Source organism: Podarcis erhardii, assembly GCF_964252035.2.
Source record: "Podarcis erhardii genome assembly, chromosome: 5".
Taxonomy (NCBI): Eukaryota; Metazoa; Chordata; class Lepidosauria; order Squamata; family Lacertidae; genus Podarcis; species Podarcis erhardii.
In genome coordinates this window covers 21,942,750-21,966,349 of record NC_138509.1, presented here as the reverse complement: position 1 = coordinate 21,966,349, position 23,600 = coordinate 21,942,750, and the positions used below count along the sequence as shown (strand labels likewise).

The 23,600-nt window shown below is 42.6% G+C and overlaps 1 protein-coding gene and 1 long non-coding RNA gene across 3 annotated transcripts in view; one reads left to right on the top strand and one right to left on the bottom strand.

Annotated features, from left to right (window-relative positions):
* The window catches only part of NRG3 (neuregulin 3), a 619,340-nt gene that overhangs the window by 509,853 nt on the left and 85,887 nt on the right, over positions 1 to 23,600 (bottom strand). The window lies entirely within an intron of this gene.
* Positions 14,780 to 22,230, top strand: LOC309341664. The gene is made up of 2 exons (XR_014156513.1): positions 14,780 to 15,209; positions 21,797 to 22,230. It is a non-coding gene; the product is annotated as an uncharacterized lncRNA (long non-coding RNA).

Here is a 23,600-nt window from a genome sequence, read left to right as displayed (position 1 = left end):
ACCTGGGACAGAGTTGTTAACATGACAAAAGTGTGTGGATGCCCCATGACAAAAGGTGTGGATGCCCCATCTAAGAGGAATGGGGGGGGGCGGGGGGCCTGGGCAGACAGAAGTTGCCAAGGTGATCAGATGTGTGTGTGAGGTGACAGAAAAATATTGTTTTTAGCAAGGTGTGGTAGAAAGAAGGAGGGAGTGGGGGAGAAATAGATTTGTCAGGAGGTGAGCTGGGAGACCGGCCTCGGACTCCAGTGCTGCACTGCTGTGAGGAATATGCTCCTCTTCCAATGACAATGCTGTAAGATCTGGACTCCCTCCATCTAAATTCAGGTGTAAATATGTGAGTAAGTCTGTTTGCCCTCCTAGGAAAGTGGCTTGCAGACGGGCTCCGAGTCACTCTAGTGAGCCGGCGAATGGCAGGCCAGATCGTCTGCCTGCTGCATATTGGCCTATGGTAGTAGGAGGTCTCAGGCTTTCCCCTAGGCACAAGACCAATTGACCAATGGCCCCGCACCCAGAGACAGGATAAAATGTGACCGGCCAGGCCATATTTCTAAAAGCTACAGCAGTCTCCACCATGACTTGATTCTCAAAGGAACAGAGACGCTGGGTGTGTGCCTGCTAACCCCCTGGAATCTTGCTACCAGAGAGCCAGTGTGGTGTAGTGGTTAAGAGCAGTAGACTTGTAATCTGGTGAACCAGGTTCGATTCACCGCTCCTCCACATGCAGCTGCTGGGTGACCTTGGGCTAGTCACACTTCTCTGAAGTCTCTCAGCCCCACTCACCTCACAGACTGTTTGTTGTGGGGGAGGAAGGGAAAGGATAATGTTAGCCGCTTTGAGACTCCTTAGGGTAGTGATAAAGTGGGATATCAAATCCAAACTCCTCCTCCTCCTCCTCCTCCTCCTCCTCCTCCTCTTCTTCTACCACTTGGCATAGAATAGGGGGTGCCCAACTTTTGCAATACAATCAAGAGATAGTCCAATGTGGAAAAAGCTCAAGTGGGTCACAGAATTACCAGATTCCTCGTATGAATTCATCTGAAACCAAGTCCATCTCCATTAATGGCTCAAGTCACATCACAGAGTTCAAGTCAAACCACTCCTTATTTTTGTACCTAGAGCAACTTCTGCCATCATACATCTGTGGTATATTAGCTTGTAATTACTTGGGGTATTCTAGAATGCTGGTTGGTTATGATAGAACCATAAAAATAACTAACTCTCCTCCTCCTCCTCATGATGAAACAGGAGACCCTTCAATATACCCCAGGAAACACAGCAATAATAGCAAACATGATGGAAAACACACAGAGGGTAATTCTAGGGCAAGAACTACAGAACACATCCTCCCGCTATGCTAAGATATAGATTTGACTCATGCTCCAATTAATTTTATCTTGTTTCACCAAGATATCACCAGCCATCTAGTAACCTGAAGAGTCAAATATGGGCTACATATAGGTATGCACAGGCCTTGGGCTGGGTATGTCCACTAGCATTAGTGAAATTCTATTACAGGCAATATTAGCTTCCCAGATCCTGCTGCTTTGTGTCTGAAACACTTAAGAGTCATGCAAAAACACACAGCAGAAATCTAGAGATTTAGAGATAAAATAGCCAAAGGAAACTGAGATGTTAAAAAAAAACAACATAAGTTGCTCTAAACTAGAACAGTTGTGAGGAAGGCTAGAATAAAGTTATTTATGTACTTACTGAAATTATAACCCACTTTTCTTTCCTAATGGAAACCAGGTGGCTAACAATAGTGTTACAGGCTGCCCCAATCTCTGCCAAATGATAGCAAGATTCTAAGGGTCTTGGCACTTAACCACAGTTTGTGTTCCTTGGGAATGAGGCACAGTGGGGATTATGGAGTCTTTTGAAATATGGTTTTCTTCACACATATATAAAACCAGAGTGTAGGATGGAGGGGAATACAGCATTCACAGCCCAAGAGCAGCCAGTTCCGGCCATAAGCCCAGCAGCAACCCATCCTAACAGGCATTACCCTGAACCTTGGGTTCAAAACAGCAGCACACACACCCCATGGCAGCAGCACACACACCCCAGGTTACCCCTGGCAACCCCCACTTGCCCAGACTCCAAGATCTTCCTTTGATGTCTTGATGAGTGGTCATCATCAATTTCGTTCTCCTTAACTACTTCTGCCCAGGTGATGCCCTGGGCTGAAAAAGAAGCTTTGCCTGCCTTTTTTGCATTGTTAAATCCAATGCCTGTCAGCTCACCTTAATTCTCAAAACACTGATTAAACACCAGCACTCCTATCTGGAAGAGATCAGGGCGTCCAGAAACCCAGAGGAGTCGGGGCACCCACAAACCCATAACAATCTACTAAAACAAGAAAATTAGCATAAAGAACTCATCACATAAGACAAATGAAACTATAATTAAGATAAGTATGGCCCAAATGAAATCAGATCAAATAAAATGAAGGGCATGATTAATACATTTTTTAAATCAAGTATTTATACCCCACCTACTAACTGAAGTTCTTGAAGCAGTTAAAAAAGGTAAAGGGACCCCTGACCATTAATTTCAGTCGTGACCGACTCTGGGGTTGCAGCGCTCATCTTGCTTTATTGGCCGAGGGAGACGGTGTACAGCTTCTGGGTCATGTGGCCAGCATGACTAAGCCGCTTCTGGCGAACCAGAGCAGTGCACGGAAACGCCGTTTACCTTCCCGCCAGAGCAGTACCTATTTATCTACTTGCACTTTGACATGCTTTCGAACTGCTAGGTTGGCAGGAGCAGGGACCGAGCAACAGGAGCTCATCCCGCCTTGGGGATTCGAACCGCTGACCTTCTGATCAGCAAGTCCTAGGCTCTGTGGTTTAACGCACAGCGCCACCCGCATCCCTGAAGCAGTTTACAATAACCTAAAAAACACAGAGAGACCGAGAGACAATGATACAGTTGTCAATACAGCAGGTAAAAGGTGTATATATAAGTGTTGCCTTGCTTTTCACCAATGTTCCAACAACTGCCATTCTGCAGCTGAATCTCAGGGCCTATAACTGACTGCTGAAGTGGCTAAATGTTAGTTCCACACAGGTCAGGACTTTGGAAGTGAAAAATACTAGTTTGGAGAATACTAGTTTGGCTCTGATGAGCATCCACAGTGAGCAAGCACTGCAACTAGGGAACCATCATGTATCTCTTAACAGATTTTATGTCTCAGGGAAAACAAGATCTCAGCAGAGCTCCCCAGCAAATCCTAATGGTGGAAAGATTTTAGATGGGAAAATATGCTTGACTTGTGTACACTGATCCCTCAACTGATGTATGATTCTAGAAGCGATATTCACTGTCTTGAATTGGACCTAAACACAAACAAGTCAACCAGTGATGTTTATATAAAACCGGGGTTAATATGTTGTTACCTGCCTTGGTACTAACTGAAAGCAGGCCTGGCATTTTGAACTATCTGTAGTTTCTGAACTGTCTTCAGATTCAAGGTTCCTCTGTTAATTCATAAAGCCCTAAGCAACTTGAGTCCAAAGTTCATTAAGAATCACCTGATTCACCTGATGCTCCACCTCAATCACTAAGTTTTTCTTATGGGGCACTTTTGGTGGTTCTCCACAGCCCCTAGGTTCGGCTGGCTTTTATTAGGGACTGAGCCTTCAGTTTAGCAGAACCTGCTATGGGAAAATCAATCCTCAAAGAAATCAATCCTCAAAGATTCATAGAATTCTAGAGTTGGACGGGATCTTAAGGACCATCTAATCCAACCCCCGGCAATGCAGGAATATGTAGCTGTCCCATACAAGAATCAAACCTGCAAACTTGGTGTTATCAGTACCACACTCTAACCAATTGAGCTCTCTGCCTTGCTTTCTTTCAGATGACTTCTGCAAATTCTGTTCAGAGAGGCATTTGGAACACTTGCTGTTGTTATTTTGCCATCAAGAATTTATTGACGCTTTTATTGAACTGAATATAATGTTGTGGTTTTTATACTGTATACCACATCGCTGTATTTTTATGAAAGTGAAGTCTATAAATATTTGTTTATTTATCTCCACAGAGAGGCTATTTCAGTGGGGTAAGTATTTACTTCTTCTTTTTTTAAGTCACCCCACTGATATTTCCTGTGGCTGTTGATGCCCCAAACACCTTTCTTAAACTGTGCTACCACTTCCATCCTGGATTGTCACATGGGTGATTTCATCAAATCAGAGATCATGCAATAAAGCGGATTTCATTCAAGCACTATGTAGACCATCAAATCTTGCAAGTGAGCCACTCGCTGAAGAAAAGTGCAACAGGGATGGATGGTCATATAAATGAATGATCCAACACATTTGCAAGGAGTGCTGAAAATATACCAAGAAGCGGCAGCACTTCTTTGCAGTTAAAAACGTTTGCCAAAAAAAGAGCCGCTCTTAGTTTAAGCACAGCTGTAACTTGGACCACTTGACAAGCTGATTCGCAAATAAGTTTTGCATACATGGATAAAGGAACATTCATCCCCATGAAACTAAAATGCCATGATTCATGTGGGAAGTGACTCTCTTAAATACAATAGTATAACAGACCCATGTGCATCTTTTCTCCCTTGTCCAATATCACAATTACTGTAGTTCTCCCTTTCCAATGAACCAGCTGGTTATTATTGTCTTCCAAAGCATTGGTAGGATTCTATTTCAATCTGTGCAATGTCTTGTGAACTTGAAGAGTTCACACAGAGAGCTGCTTGGAATATTTTGGTTTTCTAATTGTGCACCCAATGAATCAAAGGCAGAATACACCAATCAATATTAGCTGACAAAACCCATTATACAGACCAAACTAGTTCTCTGTGGTGTGCCAGACTGTTGGCACAAAATAATTAACTATAACAACTAGAGCTTCTTATTAATTTCTTAGCAACCTGTTCAAGAAGCAAAACACAAAACAAAAAGGCAAAACACACTCAAAAGATGCAAAGGTTGCCATATCCACCGGTGTTCTGAAACCTTTATACAACATTAGCCAGCAAATGATATGTGCATTCAGTCCTTGCCCGCATTTGATAAGTGAATAGGCCATGATAAGGGTTTCAAATTTCATGGCTAATAGGTTCACTGATTACTAGGAATTGTTGGTATTTAATTAAAAAAGAAAAATACTCAGCCAAGGTCATTATTTCTCTAATGGAAGTTGGAATATTTTGCTGCACTTTCTCACTTGTCACCACGCCACTGGCATGCTAATTAACTATCTCCATGCAACACTGGCCACATTGGAATTTGGTTAGTAAATGCAGTATATAAGGCACATCCAACTCCCAAGAGACTGCAGTCTACTACCAGTGTATAAAAAAACTGGCAGTGATCTACCCACTGTCATTGCCAAGAGTTGTTGAGCTTTTTGGGGGAGCATTGCCTAAGTTGTTGAGGTCTTCCCCCCCTTTTTTTCTTTTGGTGTGTGTGTGTGGGATTTGATCCCTTGATCGACCTCCAACACCCTGGCAATTGACCTGTTGATCGCAGTTCACCTGTTGGACATGCTTGCCATATATAGTAGAACCAGTTCTTGGGTTCCATCACTGTCACTCTCTAGCATGACTCATAAACAGAACCCTCTGTGGGGACATGAAAATGAAGGGCTGCGGCTAATCAGATAGGAGCAAGCTACAATTCCCCAAGTGGTTTAACAATCAATCCCACCTCCCAGGGAGCTCTGGATATTGTAGCTCTGTGTGGGGAATAGGAGATCTCTTAACAACTCTTCACTCCCTTAACAAATTGCAGTTCCCAGGGTTCTTTGGGGGTGGCCATGACTGTTAAAGTGGTATCATTGTGCACAAAGGAATGCTGTGGTGTGGCCAGAGTACAGTGGTACCTTGGGTTAAAAACTTAATTCGTTCTGGAGGTCTGTTCTTAACCTGAAACTGTTCTTAACCTGAAGCACCACTTTAGCTAATGTTGCCTCCTGATGCCGCCGCGCCGCCAGAGCACAATTTCTTTTCTCATCCTGAAGCAGAGTTCTTAACCCGAGGTACTATTTCTGGGTTAGTGGAGTCTGTAACCTGAAGCGTATGTAACCTGAAGCGTATGTAACCCGAGGTACCACTGTACATGGGGTTTGGCAGGCTTGTTTAATACAAAGCAAATATTTGGCCTCAGACAGGGTCTTCTCCAGGTTTGAAGGTGCCCTTGGCAAAGTGTAGAGCATGAGGCTCTTAATCTTAGGGTCGTGGGTTTGAGCCCCATGTTGGGCAAGATTCCTGCATTGCAGGGAGTTGGACTAGATGATCCTCGTGGTCCCTTCCAGCTCTACAATTCTACGATTCTAAGTAACTTCTGGGGGAACCCTTCCTATGTTGAATGGCTCCAGCCATGGGTCACTTGACAGCTATGGCAGTTGGCCACAATATTCCATTCTAGATTTCCCACAATGTCCCAGATGAAGGGCAACTGTCAGTGCCAATGGGGTCACCATAAGCTACCTGAGAGTCCTTGGTACTGGTGCCAAGTCTGGGTTTTAAATAACAACTTCATATAGAAAAGAAGGTAAAGAACAGTGTGTTGTTGTTGTTGTTATTGTTGTTAAAAATAAACTCTGAATAAGACAATTGTCTATCAAAGCTTGATCCTGCCAACTCCTACACATCTCTGCAAAGCCAAACAAAATTCAGGGCATGAGTTGCACACACAAAAATTCACTGAACAACAGTCATTATCCAACATGAGTATGTATTTTTAACAACAACAACAACAATAATTTTTAATTTATACCCTGCCCATCTGGATGAGTTTCCCCAGCCACTCTGTGCGGCTCCCAATCAAATGTTAAAAACAGTACAGCATTAAATATTAAAAACTTCCCTAAACAGGGCTGCCTTCAGATGTCTTTTAAAGTTAGGATAACTGCTTATTTCCTTCAAATCTGAAGGGAGGGCGTTCCACAGGGCGGGCGCCACTATCAAGAAGGCCCTCTGTCTGGTTCCCTGTAACCTCACTTCTCGCAATGAGGGAACCGCCAGAAGGCCCTCAGCGCTGTATCTCAGTGTCCAGGCTGAACGATGGGGGTGGAGACGCTCCTTCAGGTATACTGGACTGAGGCTATTTAGGGCTTTAAAGGTCAGCACCAACACTTTGAATTGTGCTCGGAAACGTACTGTGAATTACCTTCTCTTACTGGAAACAGTACTTGGTGTTTGGTTCCAACTGAACCAGAGATAAAACATTTATTTTGGGTGATGTACTTAGGTCAAAACGAAGCACACAAATAAGACAAGGCAGGAACAGTGATGGAAAAGGTGGTTGTAACATAGAGCTAATAAGAGAAATGGCACAGGAACAGAGCAAGGTAAGGATAAGGGGTATGAGGGGTAGCACCCAAAAAAAAAAAAAAAGCATTTGTAGCAAAAACTGCCAGCACCCTAAGAAAAAAAAGGGGGGGGAGAGAGTTAGTTTCAATACAGCCTCAAAGAAACCAGGTAGCATATTTGTCTTCCGCTTTTGACTTCTTCTTAAATAAAAAAATAAATGTGGGTCCATACCAAGGATTACAATTTTTGCTAATTTAGATTACTCACATTGCAGCTTTCCCAGCAAAACACATCTCTTTGAAACAGCATCCAAAGTTTCATGCACTACCTTCCCTCTAGAAATGGAAGTATCTTCCACCGACATGACAAAATTAGAAAATTAATGGCAGTCGTGGCTTTCCCACTGTCACTCTAAACTCCATGAATGTTACAATTTTTGTCCCTTGTTTGATGTACAATGGGGGGAAATTGCAGTATAGACATAAAACTGCCAAAGAAGTATCATAAGAATCCAGCAGATGATAACTGTGACTCAGGATGTAGGCGGCATAGATTAGGGTTCTGAATAATTAGGTTCAAGCTGAATCAGGAAAACGATGGGGAAACAGGCAAGAAACAGGGACACAAACAGGGAGAATTCAGGACAGGAAACAGAGGGACAAAGTAAGGCACTGCCAAGGAGTTGCTGGCCAAGCTGGTTAGCAGCTTTGTTCCACACTGAGCTGAGCAGAAATTTCTTAGAAAAGATTTTCTGTTAACATTTTCTGATCATTTTCTTTTTCACCTCAGCCCTGGGGGCGGGGGGAGGGGAGAGTGATTCTTCAGAATATTTTCTTCTACCCCACGCCATTTTGGAAGATGTAAAATGGCAGCCAAGCTGTCAACCTCGGAGAATTTCATCACACCCTGGATAATATCTGGCAACATGCTGCACGCCCATTTGGGAGGAAAGTGGCATTTTCACAAAGCTGTAGTTCTGTCCCCCTTTGCAAAAAGACTGAGATTGTAGAACCAAAGAAGCAGAACAAGCCAATAGGCATTTTTTGTGAGCTTGCATTCAACAGCACAGTGAGGCTGAGGAGAGATTCCAGGCAGATTCCAGGCAAAGAGATGAACAGCCATCTCAATTACTCAAATAGCTATGGTAAGAAACAAGAATAGAGTGTATTAGTGTAGTCAGAAGGATTTAGGATGCAATACTGATGGTCACAGACTTCCTGAAAGGTGGAGCTTTTTGAAGTCTAAGAATTATGTTGCAAAATGTGCAGAAATTGTACATAAGCCTCAAAGCTTGTGGCATATATGCATCACCTTAAGGCTCTCTCTGCTGTTTGATCTAGACTTAATCTATTCCATCCTGCCTTCTCCTGTATCACCTCCCAAAAATCAAACATGTCTTGGGCATGGGAAGGAATTCCGCTTGTATATTAATGGAAATTAGCCCCTCTCCCACTGTTAATTGAATTTGTGATTCTTTTCATCCAATTTCCCTCTATATCGCCCTCTCTTAACTCCCATAATTTACCCAGCTGGTATATCTGAAATCCTGCTTCTTGCTAAGAATCAGGTTTGGTCAGCAGAATCTTAGCATCCTCCCATACACTAGGATAGAAAGTGAGTTTTAGCATCCCTTCTTCTGGTGTTTGAGAACAGCTAGCATGGTCAAGTGTCCCTTTCTTCTCTGTAGTCAATAAGGAAGGCCCTCCACAATTGTATAAATATGTATTTAGAATATGAACCCTGATTTGATTTGATTTATTTATTAAATTTATATGTCACCATCCAATGACCACAGGGCAGTTTACAGTACAAAAACACAAAAATGCCTAACATCATGACAAAAATAATAACCCCGCTTTGTTCTGCTGCACTTCTCTGTGTACTGCAACCCACCACATTTTCCATCCTCTCAAACATTTCTCCTTCTGCTGCAAATCTCTCCACATTTGCAGCAATCTCCAACTTGCTCCAAACCTCTTTACCCAGATTGCATCCGGCAAGTACTGATTTAAGCAATCACTGCCCTGAAATCCTCCAATTGGATTTCATTTGTGTCCATCTCCCCTATACCTTCCCATCACCCACATGAGGCCATGCACTTGATTTCAAGCTGGGGCGCAGAGGAGGAAGTAGAGTGCATGATTTACTGTTGTTTTTCTTCTAAGCTATTTCTAATACTTGGCAGTACTATTTGTGTTTATTATGTGTTCAGGATTGTGAAATGCCAGTCTTCATTTAAATACTTTAAAGTAAACTGTTTAATCTTATGTTTTTACTTTAATAAATCATTCTTGCCGTTGCTTCAGAAATCCTTATCTCTGGCTTGATTATTCTTTTAAACAAGGTGCCTTTTCACAGTGATGCTTGTTGGTTTGAAGTCTAGACAGTTCAAGTGAATGAATGTGCTAACCAGCTGGTTAACTAATGTGCATAGAAACATGGTAAATATATCAAACATGTAACATAAAAGGCAGAAGTGGAATGAAAGCTTCGTTGTTATTCATGCAAGACTAGAGGATGTAGTGCTGTGCCCCCAATATCCTTTTCTCTGCCAGCTTTTCCCCTGACTTTCCCCATCCTGATTGGGAAGGTCCAACAGGGTTCTTTGCATGTTCAGCTAAACATGCTTAGAAAACCCCCTATGACAGGAAACTCTGTGCAGTCAGGGTTCCCAATAGTTCCAGGATTCTAAACACATCCAGTCAACTGTGCCAAAAATCTGTCTTGAGACCATTCCACTCAATTCATGAAGCTCAAGATAGAGGGAACTGATGTCTATGTTGCCTTCACAATTTACATCTCTCCTTCATTTACATGTTTGTTTGTTTGTTTGTTTCAATGCCTGCAAAATGACTAAGTGAGGCTTCCCATTATATTATATTCGAACCTCTGAATTTGGGAATCCCTTCCTCTAAATCAGGAGGCAGGCTCAGAACAGTGATTCATGCAAAAACGCAAGTAGTTGATCCATCTGAGGGCAAATAATTATTACTCTTTCACACTCTAAAAAAAGAGCCTGGTCATGTACCACAGAAGCATGCTTCCAATTTCCAAAAATTCAGAACGTTGGGGAAAGCTGACCTATACAGTAGAAGGGAAAGTTGCATTTTGTGAGAATTTGATCCAATACTTAGATTCCTGTGAATTTTGGATTACCAAATTTGTTCCATTATTCTGCTCATGCAAATGCAATTACACACAATCTTAACCAGGCATGCATTTTCAAATCAAGAAACAATTCAGGGTGGGCAACTTCCTTGGAGATGAATTACAGTCGGATACCAATACCCAAGTACAAAGTGCATGTGTATCCCAGTCCCCCATGAAAGCTCCATATATAAATCCCAGCTTCTTTTTAATAAATAACAACAACCGAGTCAGAGGCCCATGCAGACCTGGCTCTGTCTACAAGAGCATACCCTTCACCAATTAAAATTTATCTGAAATCCACATCAGGAAATGTCTCACAATTAGCAACTTTAAGGTCCAACATGAAAAGGCCATGGTTCATCAGTTGTTCTTCCTTTTGTTACAAAGTTGCTCCTTGAAAGCACATTCAGCCCCTTGCATCAATGCAGTCGTTCCCTCCTTCCTCCCCAACAAATGAAAGGGTCAGTCATCTCATTACCTGAAACAAAAACCTGAGTGCAGCTAGCATTGTTAGAACCCTTAATAACAGGAGAGAAACACTGCAGAGGAGAGAAGGGCACGAGAAACAATGGCGTCTCGCTCATCATTTCTAACACTCGCTGAAATCCAATCAGTTGGGTCAATAATCAGGGGACCTTGAAAAGACAAACCAGATCATTGTTAGAATGTAATTAATCCAAAAGAGTAGATGCATTTGGTTGTTACTGAAAAGACTGAAACTGCATTCCCAACAATGCCTCTCAGAGAGCGAGTTATTGGGCAAAAGAAAAGGCAATTTATTTATTTTTTGCTTTTTGTAAGATTTAATTATGTCTTACCCGAAAAATACAACAATACAGAATTGCAATGCAATTCACTAAAACAAGAGGACAAAATATACCAATTTTTAATCCTGAATAGAAAGGCTGAAATAATAGCTATATGCATTAATTACAACTGATTTCACTAATTAAGGTAGCTCTCATTTTGGCAAGATGTTACCAATACGCAAAAAAAAAATAAAAAAAAAATCCAGTTCTCTTTTGTATACCGCAATATATCCTAAAATGGTAGTCTAAGTTTTGAACCAATGTTTGGGGGTACATTTGGTTGGGAGTTCCAGTTTTCATTATTCCTCTTGTCATCTCAGTGTTGGTCTACTGTAATGCGCTCTACAAGGAGCTGTACTTAAAAATAGCCAGGAAAGTTTGATTTGGCCAGAATACTGCTGTCACATTATTATGAGGAGCTAACAACCCATACGTACTGTAGAATGGCAGCTTTACATTACTTTCACATTCTGCTCACCTTCAATTGAATATGGTGGCATTAGCTTTTAAAGCCCCAAGCAGCCTGTGAGGACAGACCATCTCAGGAATTGCATCCTCCCATATCAGGCTCCTTGAGAACCATTCAGCCTATGGGGCCAGTCATTTTCTCCCCTTCACTGGCAAAAAAAAATCTCTTCATGGGGACAAGGGGAAGGGCTTTCTCTGTCATGGGGCTAGACTGTAGAATAATTACCCAAAGAGGAACATCTGCCCCATTCTTTCTCCACATTTAACTAAGTATAGTTATGCATTTCCTGGGGAAGGAAAAAGGGCATGCATCACCAGAATATGGGAAAGAGGGCACAGATTTGCATAAAACTCGTAAGTTAGTTTATATGTACAGATGCAAATTTAGAAATAATTGCTCTAATTTAACCAAAGATAGATAAGATAGATAGATAGTATTATTAATACTTTGCTTTCCCTCAAGGTGGGATGCACAGTTCTCCCCTTCCCCATTTTATCCTCTCAACAATTCTGATATAGGTTAGGTTAAGAGACAGTTAGTGGCCCAAGGTCAGTGAGTAAACTGAGTAGGGGATTTGAGCCCTTGTCTCCCAAGTCCTGTCTATTTTAACTACATTGCTAATATGCTGGCTAGGGTTTATGGGAACTGTAATACTAAATTTCTAGAGAACCAGGATGGCTAAAACTGCAATAGGCTGACTGAATTGCTATTTTGCATAGTATTAGGTTTTGCAAGACAGAACCCCATGGAGGATTCATTTATAAAATTTGCACACCACCTCCACCTGAAGTTCACTCCCCTGAAGGAACTGGTGTGTACCTTATTCCTAGATCCAATGCTGAAGTGGCCCCTGTGAAGTGAGAGAGCTCAGGATCCATCTCTGTGGTACACCAACAAAATTCCCTTTCTGCCTATCTGGTTCAGCACCGGGAACATCCCGTATGCCAGCAGACTGAACTCTTGGTGAGAAAGATGGATTTTTTGTGGGTGGCAGCAATTCTTCACCCCAGCCCTCCAACCTATACTGGTGGTCCACTGAGTACCTAAGGAGGACACAGCTGGGTCAGGTCTTTCCTGCCCAGTTCATTCATCTAGGTCTCATTAACATAAACCAAGCTGGCTGCCTCATCCATGGTCAAGTCATGGATGAGAGTTGTCTTACTAAGGACTGACTTAGCATTCACCAGCAACACCACCAGATGGGAAAGCTGGTTGGCATGACAACCCAAACCTTGTTGCTTAAGATATGGTCCAAAAGGTGCCACCATCTTTATCATGTGACATGTATACTCATTGCACCCCTTTTGTAAATCTATTGATAATCAATTCTCTAGCCCAGAGGTAGCCCAGCACAATGCCCTGCAGATGTGGACTACAGCTCCCGTCATTATTGACTGAGGCTGATGGAAGTTGTAGCCCAAATAATCTGGAGGGCACCATATTAGCTACCCCTGCCCTAGCCTTTGCAGATCATTCCGTGTGACTTGTGGGGATTTACCTATAGGACTCAGAAAAAAATAAAACCTAGGGGTTTTTCTAGCTAGCAGACAGCTGAGAAAACTGATAACAGATTTACAGAGGCTTGCAAATTAGAATGCCAGGTCACTCATAAACCTACCCTGGAGAAACACTCCTAATAATTACATTAATTAATTTAGAGATGCCCAATCTGAAGTTACTATAATTACATGTTACTTTATTTATTTATTTTCTGGCTAGGATTTTTATGGTATTTAGACAGTACTAGTTCTTATCTTACAGCAAGTGAGAAAGAGACATTCAAGCTGTCTTTTCTAGTAAGGTCTGAGAGATCTGCTAAGCCAGTTAAACAGTAGTATAGTTAAAAGAGGGTACCACTTTAAATTCATTCCAGGACCTTCCGTCCTCCTCTGTAATTAGATCAGCATGCACTGCACATTAAACAGCAGTCAACAGAACAATTACTGCCAGAAATGGCTGTGGCTTTAATAGAACAAATGAAAGAAACAATCAGCCATTGGGTAGCATATAATGGAGGAGTCATAAAGCTGTAGAGATTCTCAGAACCCCAAAATGGTATTACTGTCGGACAAGGATGGGCACAATACAGAAATGTTAGCCCAAACAAACTCTGTTGAAATCAGTGGGACCAAAAGCATATACCTTATTGATTTCATTGTGACTTAAGCACCTAAGATTGAATCTGTACAAATGACTATTAAGCAACTGGTAACGAATTTAGTGCTATGTAGCTTTGCTTATTGTATTAAAGCTTACTGCTCCAGAGAAGGTTCACAAGGCTGACTCCTGATTTGCATATCCTGATTTGCTACGACTTGCATTACCCTGACACCGAGCCAGAGGCTTGGCAGTTACACAAGCCACAATTCTCCCATAAACCAAAGGCTGCACCACTGTTTAAAGTAAATTTGTGTGCACTGGTTATGAAGGAACCAAATATGCATTGTTTACAGTAATGCACTCACGAAACGAAGAGTGTGGGAAAATCACTCCAAAGAAGGGAGCTGAAAAACAAAATTTGCTGATGGCCTGTATTAGTCTAACACTGGCTTTACTTTGTTCAAATAAAGATGTGATTGTTTCATGACTGACCACTCTATCAGCTGACAGAGAGAGAAAACAGAGGAGGAAATATAAGCAGACTTCCAGCCAGGATCCAACGATACAAGAAGCCTGAAGATCAAAGGAGGAGGGGAAAGGTAGATATACCTGGAAGCAACTGGCGGGAGCAAAAGCAGTCTTCAAGAGCACTAAGGCTGACAGAGCTTACTTATTCATATAAAACACCGCCTGCAGGTTCTGCAATGTGACTTACATCACTCCAAGATGTCTTGATCAGCATGATGGTGAAACATAAACAAGTGACTGACAGACATGATTTGGGAACCATATAATCTTGACCACCCAGGGCCGTCTTAAGCATATCCGGCGCCGTGGTGCAAAGTTGCCTCCGGTGCCCCCCCCCCCAATTCCCAGAGTTGTCAACCTTTTCCCAAGTCTCTGCTGGGATCACTCTCCTCCCATGGAGGCTTGGGAAGGAAGCTGCATGTCCGACAGCCATATGTTTGATGGGGAGCAGCTGGCGGGCGTGCAGGGAAAGGGGAGGCCGCCGGCAAAGCTGCACAGCTCCCCCACTCGCTGGGGTGCCCCTGAGAGGCCAGCGCCCTGGTGCAACGAACCACTTAAGCCGTATGGGAAAGATGGCCCTGTGACCACCTCCCCCCAAAATGGAACCATCAATCGCAAAGCACTTAAATTCAGAGGACCACACCCTCTCTGATACAGCATAGTGGTTATTGCAGTACAGATGTCATATGATCATTTTAAAAAGAAAGAGAAAGCTTCTAGATCTAGAGAGGTGACACCTTAACATCACATGACAACAGCCTGGAAGACAGTACCTGACATCACTCAGCAACAGCAAACACAACACTTCTGGATATTCCATCCTCATTGTTCTGTAACTGCCACTTTGGCTGCAGCATCCTTTGAGTCACATCAGGTAGGCATTTCGCTAAGAGAATTTAGTAACCCTGTTTCATTAGTCACTGTAATAAATATATGGTTTTGGTGATTTAACCGCAGCTTACCAGGACAAACTCATCTAAAGTGCTGTATGATGCTTTAAAATGTGTATGACTTCACTTAATCTCATGTTGGCCTCACAACAAATGTAAAGGATATTATAGACTGACCCCTGGAACAATATTTGCCACAGTCCCATGGGGGGGGGTCCCCAAGAGCCCCAAAATTGTGATAATTGAACCCCTGGATGTGACTGCTAACAGGGAATTTATGATAACCTATCACTTTAAGAATCTGCTGAGAAAGCTTTATGACACTGCTGAAAAAGGGGCAGAGAATAGCTAACACGCTTATTGCAAGGACACAAGCTATACACGCAGGTTCACAAAGCACAATTGTTTTGTGTAACACAATGTATTCATGCAAAGGCCATACGGACACTGTGGGAATCAAAGCCATGTCAGCAAAACAGCCGATGCTTATGCAAAGATTGGGCAAGCACATTAACATGAAATGTATCCAGTCTGAAGGCTGCTGTCCTAACCCCTCTTACTTGGGAGTAAAGCCTCAGTGAATTCAGTAAGACTTACGGTAACTTCTGCTAAGTTCCTCTAGTACTAAAGATATACCCACATAAGCTCTCAGAAGACAACACAAGAAATGGCTTACCATCATAATTAATTCACCCGCTTATTCCAGCCTCCACAACTATCTTCTAGAAAAGCAAATCTAGTCCATCATACCATATTACTGGAGCAACATTTAAGTCCTTCGTGCAGCAACCAGAAATGAAGGTCTTGAGTCCTGAAACCAGTTCTGAGCAACCCATGGCACACAAGGTTCATGCAGCCTCCACTCTCTCTCTGTGAGCCCCCACATCCCCCACCACCACTGGAGAAGGGAAACAGCTGGCAGACACACAACGGCATTCATGACAAAACCATAAATGTTCTTGTTTCATCAAAGATGATAAAGGACTGTAAAAAGGGATCACAGAAAACAATTCAATTCTAAATTAAAGTTCAAGCCATTTGGAATAACTGTATCTAGGCGGGAGATCCGCTTTGACTCTAATTGTAATAAGATCTTTTTTGAATATGTGTTATGAGGTCTCAACCTATTTTTCTGTAGCTTTTGACACCCGCCAGTTGTCTCCTAATTTCTCTCATGTAATCCTTGGCACCCATTATTACTACAACTCCCCCTTTAATGTAAGGTTAAAATGCACCATCATGCTGCTGTTTCCTTATCAGAGTATTATAAAAGTCAACACATTTTTGCGAATACAAAAGGCTTCGACCTTGTTTCGGCACTCTGAGGAATCTAAACAAAAACGGATTGTTACACGAACAAAACCACAAAGCATGGGGGCCAGAGTGGCCCTTTGAAAACACATTCTAGACACTGTAATCGCTGGTGGTGAACATGCAGCACATGGGCGCCATCTGGCAGGGCAAAGGCCACCAGAAATTTTGATGGAGGGAGCCGGGCCCCCTCAGTATGTGCCATGCACGCACCATGCGACGTGCTGATGTCACTCGCGCAAGCAGCATGGCGTGCGGGTGGCATGTCTGCACAATGTGCAGCATGTACAAGTGACAACAGCACCACACGGTGTGTCCGCATGAAATGAGCATGTCACACAGCATGCATGCATGGCAAGGACATGGCACACGGCACCGGCCCTCTCAATCGTGGGAGCAAGCCTGTGCGCTTGATGCAGCAGTTTGCCTTCCTGCTTACTCTTCCATCAACTATCAGGATAGAAAATACTATCATTATCATTAAACATTTCAGTTCTTTAATTGGTGAACGTATTCAAATTTTCTGACAATTTGTAGCATTGCCCTTTAAGGTTGTCTGCCTGTTAAATGCTTGTTTGTATGTTTGCGTACAGGAACACAGTTAAAGGAGGAGAGAGAAAGAGAGAATTTGACTATTTAAATCTTAAGCTATCCTTTGGTTCATAGTAATGGCCGTTCAGTGAAAATATATTCTCTCTTCGAAAAGTAGGAGCTGCCACCATTAATATCATTAAGTATCCAAAGTTTCTATTAAATGTTCCACTTAATTTCAAACAAACTTTTTAATTGAGTAATTTGAATGCTTTAGTCTTGTTGGCATCTTTGTTTTGTTTTTGGAAGGCACCATGTACACTAATGGTGGTGTATAAATACTTAATTATAAAAGAAATCCAGCCCACAAGGCAATTTAAGATGCAACATTCCATTACTTTTCCTTTGGCAAATATTGTTACGGAAAGCTTAATTATACTTCAGGGGTATGTCCTTGGGGTTATTTCCTTATAAAGAGGCTAGTTGTTCATTATTAAAACACACATACATCCCCCAATACATTTTTTGAATCTGTACATAAAGAAGCAACTGAAGTTTAAGTTGGGGTTTTTTCTTTTCTTTTTAGCTTATCCTGCTGTAAAACACAATCAGAATTTTTTGTTCCACTGACTGCACACCAAAATTGATTAGAAAACTATATGACCAAAAATTCAGATTAGGTTCCACAAAAACAAAGGCTATTTCATTAATGCATTTCATCTCTCACTTTGGGAACTAATGTGGTAATTTAGAAAATGCTATTTTTTGTCCTTCAACAGATGATTGCAGGCAATCAACATGCTGTCTGTCTTGTATAGTGCCATTTTTAATATATCTTCCTATAGCAAGCAAGGAAAACGTCCTTGAATTTCTTAGTGAAACGGCAAGATGTTTATCAGATTTATTCGTTAACGTCAGTTTCCACAGTCTCAGTCTGCTGCAGAGCTTCAAACTATACAATCACCCATTAACGATAAGGAGCGTAGCTAGATACACACAGAAAGTATTGAACAGATGACCTTTGTGCATTAAACAGAAACACTTTGAAAGGCAAAGGATGGTACAATGCAAGATCCTTCTGCTCAGTAAAGCACAACACTGTAAACAGAGAGAGTTGGAGATCATGAGGACGGGCTTCAGTTATGTTCTCCCATACGCCTCTCATCGTCCTTTGGCTTCTTCAATCTAGTTATTTCCTCAGCTTCTGACCTAACTGCTTCACTTTATTATCACAGCGGGCCTTGAAAAGCAGAGTTGCTATGGCTTCCTTGATTTCCCTTGGCTTAAGTCCTCTGAGGTCACAGCAGGACTGGAAATTGTAGACGAAAGTAACTGATGTTTAGAAGCACTTGGGTATACACACAAGCTACACCTTATATGCACCTGAAAATCATGTCGTTGGCCCTTATCCCATTCATTCCAATAGGACCTAGACAGTAGCATCCCATGAGGTGGGGCAAAGCTGTGGAACTACTCTTCAGCATTGCTGAAGTTTACAGTACTGGGATGAGGACAGGATATATCATGACAGCAGAGAGGTTGAGACTGCAAAAGCACACTGGTGGAAGCACTGGCTTGCCTCTGCTGGTGCAGCTGTGTAGCCCCACTATAGCCCCCTACACACTCCAGGGAAACTGCAGCAATGCCAGCACTGAGAGGATGGCTCAAGCCCATCACACAGGCCATTGCTGCTCTGGCTTTGCTTCCTTGAAAAGAAGGCCACTGATAATAAACCTGCCAATAAAATAATGCAATGGTCCACATCATTTAAACAAACCTGCGGCGTGACCTGGAATACTGTGCATAGCTCGGAAAATGATATTTTAGAGGTGGGAAAGATGCAGAAAAATGGCAGCCAAAATGGTCAGGAAGCTAAAGAAATTCCCTGCAAGGTTTATTGTATTGTGGTTATGATATAAAAGAGTGAAGTTAGGGTGCAGCAAAGAGATAGAACAAAAACACCACGGAAAATGGGATGGGAAGTTGATAAAACAAAAGAAAAATGCCTTACCTATTGGAATTTTTATGTGAAATTTGTGGGAATTTAGTATTTATTTTTTTAAAAAGCAATTCCCAACAAGGAACGGTTACAACATGTAGGGCTTCTTACTTTTAGAAGAAGAAAACAGGCAAGTTAAGAGGAACATGGACAAGGTTTATAAAATTATGTATAATGTGAAGAAACTGGATAAAGAGACGTTTTTCTCCCTCTCATATAAAACTAGAAGCCAGGGCCACCCAATGAAGCTTATTGGTAGGACATTCAGGACAGACAAAAAGGAGTACTTAGTGCATGAAACTTGCTGTCACAAGATGTAGTGATGGCCACTACCTCAGGCGGAGAGGTAAAAAAGGAGACTAGACAAATTCATCAAAGATCATTAGTCACAGTGGCTGAATGCCATATCCAGGATTAGAGGTAGCATGCCTCTGAATACTGGTTGGAGGGGAACAGTATGGGAGGGCTGTTGCCCTCAGGTTATTCATGTGGGCTTCTCAGAAGCATTCAGTAGGAAACAGATTGCTGAATTCGATAGGAGATTGGTCTGATCCAACAAGGTTGATCTTCTGTTATGCTCTTAACACAAAATGTTCAAACTATGCATTCCTATAGGAGGAACTATATAAATCACAATGGCAAATACAAACACACACACACACACACACACACACACACACACACACACACACTGCCATTCTTCCAAATGAAATTCTCTCTCTTTGGCTTAGAAGCTCCCAGATCATAACATGGCTCATGGCGAGACACACTGCAGTACTCGCAACTAGCTGACAACTCTGCAGCAGAAATCAGTCATGCCTGTAGTAAACAGGGCACAGCCAGACATACTGATCACAACACAGGGACTGGTCAGTCCCCAGCCATGCACCCAAGCTATGTAGAGATACCTCTACTCTCAGAGAAAGCACACTTTACTGAGGCCTTTATTCTACCTACTACCAGGTGGGGTGCAGGTGGCGCTGTGGGTTAAACCACAGAGCCTAGGACTTGCCAGTCAGAAGGTTGATGGTTCGAATCCCCACGAGGGGGTGACCTCCCATTGTTTGGTCCCTGCTCCTGCCAACCTAGCAGTTCGAAAGCACATAAAAGTGCAAGTAGATAAATAAGTACCACTCCAGCGGGAAGGTAAACGGCGTTTCCATGCGCTGCTCTGGTTCGCCAGAAGCAGCTTAGTCATGCTGGCCACATGACCCGGAAGCTGTACATCGGCTCCCTCGGCCAATAAAGCGAGATGAGCGCAGCAATCCCAGAGTTGGCCACGACTGGACCTAATGGTCAAGGGTCCCTTTACCTTTACCTTTACCAGGTGTAGCTCGGCTCTTCTTCCTCTTATTATAGGGCTCACCCAGACTTCCCTTTGTGCTATGTTTCTAGGCACAGGTTTGAGCTTTAAAGCTCCATGTCTGAGCGGGGTTTATTTTGTCCTGGCGCTTTCTCCAGGAAACCCCACATTTTACCTATGCCTGGTAAACATGGCGCAAAAGGACATATGGATGAGCCCTTATGTACCTGCTGGATTGAGATTGAGGCATTCCCATTGCCCAATGCTAGTGCTGTCAAAATTAGACACATTAATACTAGAAACATCACAAGAGCCTGACCATATATATTAATGTGGCCATGAGGGATTTGAGAAAATTTACAGAAGGAATTACCTAAAGATTACTGAGAAAGAGATGCCTCATAGATCTCAAAACGCAGACTGATAATCCCAGAATTCATTTACTAGCCTTTATTTTGCTAAGGCCCCAGAGTCTGAACAATCCTTTAAGCTCTAATTTGGCAGCTGGGGGGAAAATGAGCCAGAAAGCAGCTGTTTGTAAGGATTTCGAAAGCTAATGAGGCCGATACGAGCGACAGCAAGTTGCACAGGTAACAGTGTGTCTCCACCATTGGCTAGGTGCTGCTGCTACCGATGGGATAGTTTCAGGCTCACGTTATATCCCAGTAAATCTGATCAAGGAAGGTAGGGGACGAATCTTACTACAGGCTGCTGACAGGCCTTCAAGTGATTAAGCTTATTGTGGTGATCTTCAAACCGAAGCCCCCTGCGAAGAACTGCCAGGTGGTCTGCACCGCCACATCTGTCAAAACCGAGCTAACATCTGCCAGTTCCCCCACAGAGAACTTTCTGTAGTCCGGCCTCAGATTTCTCAAGAGACCCCCTTTCTTAAAAGCTATGTGACAGATATCACACACACACAAAGCTCTATATAAGGATGCTTTCCACCTTGTGCAGTTGATTCCTATACGATGCAGGGTGCGGGGGGTGGGGGCTTTGCTAGCCCTGTGGATTTGACAAGGACATAAAAATTGCTACAGTCCTGAGGGTCATTTTCTTTTTCTGTGAGGTTGTCCAAGGCAGTTTATTTTATTTTATTGCAAGGATTGCCTTGTGGTTTTTAGCTGCAGGTGCCTGGTGGAGAGAAGCAGGTATCCATGTCAGCTCTGCCTTGCTGCAATTTTTTTCCACCAAAAGGAAAGAGAAGAGGAAAAGGTAGAAATGTGTGATATTTGTCACCTTCCTTCCATCTTCCTACACAATGCTATCAGCATGTTTGAGATGCTTATCTGCAAAAGCTTTAAGTTGTCATCTCCATGCCGATCCAGATCTTTGTTGTGTATTACATCTACGCTATTATCAGTTGATTCATCTGCATGCAAGTCTAGTTGCCTGCTTTCTATTATTATTTTTCTTCTTCTTTGCAGTTTTGGGAAAGAATGTCATCAAAACTGCCTCATGCTTGGGATGCTTATCTGCAGTATCTGGCGGTTTTCAGCTGGACGAGAAAAATCACAAATATTCATCGTGTCCTAGGCACAGGGACACTGCTGCAATATAAAAAAAAAGACTTGTGGATCAACAGAAAAGGAAAGATGGAATGTACTGGGAGAGGGGAGAGCTGTAGGAACAGAAATTTCAGGCTCAAAATTACAGGGAAAAGAAGGAAAAACTGAGGAGTGGGGTCAAAAATGCAGCAGGCTTGCGCATGCAGATATAGAAATAGTAACTGAAACTAGTTACTATAAGCAATACTGAAACTAGGCTGGGGGAACAAGATTCCTAATACTGTGGATGCATCTTGTGGAAGAATGCAAAATAGGCAAAGGTTGTGTACTACAAAATAAAAGGGTGACATTACGCAATCTTTTCCTTCCAGTATAGAATAATCAACATATTTTTCGCTCCATAAGACACACTTTTTCCCTCCTAAAAAGTAAGGGGAAATGTGTGTTCATCTTATGGAGCGAATGCAGGCTGTGCAGCTATCCCAGAAGCCAGAACAGCAAGAGGGATCATTGCTTTCGCTGCGCAGCGATTCCTCTTGCTGTTCTGGCTTCTGGGATTCAAAATATTTTTTTTCTTGTTTTCCTCCTCCAAAAACTAGGTGTGTCTTATGGTCTGGTGCAACTTATGGAGTGAAAAATACGGTGCACCTAATTTCTACCCAACTGATTTTTTTATTTTTTTTTAAGGCAACAACCAGATGGACAGTGGCTGGGGGAAGGCTAGGCAGAGCAGTATCACTGCATTTTTCAAAGGCCCTGTGCAGGCAAACCTAACACAGTAATGCACATTCAGCCATTATTTTTGCTGAGTATGAGGGAGGGGGTGGGGAATCAAAGACTGGACACGAAGCTTCTGAGCAAGTACAATGCATCTGAAAAGCACCAATAAAAGTTCAACAGCAAGGCTAACCGCAGAGGTGGATCTAGGGCAGTGGGACCGGTTCCCCCACATTGGGTGCCAGGATGAGGGGGCGCTGCCAGGTGTTGCAACTATGACATGGCGCACACACAGAACGGAAGGTGAGAGGCTGGGTGGCACTGAATTTTGGTTTCATACAGGGTGCCGCTGAAATTAGAAAGACCAAAGTCTGTCCCTGCTGCTACTAGCCTGTCCACTCTTAAATCCATCTAAAACTGGTTCTCAGATATAGTGGTATAGAGCTGGGAACCAGCTCAGGGCATGTAAATTTCTAGCTATGGCACCTGGTGAAGTAATGCTATTAAGATTCACACGACTCATATGAAGAGACTAACAAGTCCAGGAGGTTGGAATCAGATGTGAATAATTAGCAAGGAAAAAGTGGAATGATAGTGGCAGCATATAATTTTAAGGCCCCATTTTGTCAAGGGTGCCAGAATGCCCTAGTTTTGCCACTAATTTCTGGCAAAAATGAAACTTTTATCAACTTAAGTATCTGGCCTGCCTGTGTGGACTTCAGCCTGGGATCTTTCGATGTACAGCTTGATCTAGCAGCTGCTGCTCAGTTAAATAAAACAGTACTCAATGTTTTCTACGCAGTTATCAATTCAATTGTAAACAATATATGATGGAGAAAATATCTCTAGAAAACACTGTTGATTTTGCCAAGGATTGGAACATAAGATCTCCTGAGATCCAGCATCTCTACCCAAAGCTAGAGAACCTGTTGAAGAACAAAGACCGCAACAGTGAAAACTCAGCTTTTCACTTTATTAAGGTCTCCAAAGTATTTACAAAAAGGTT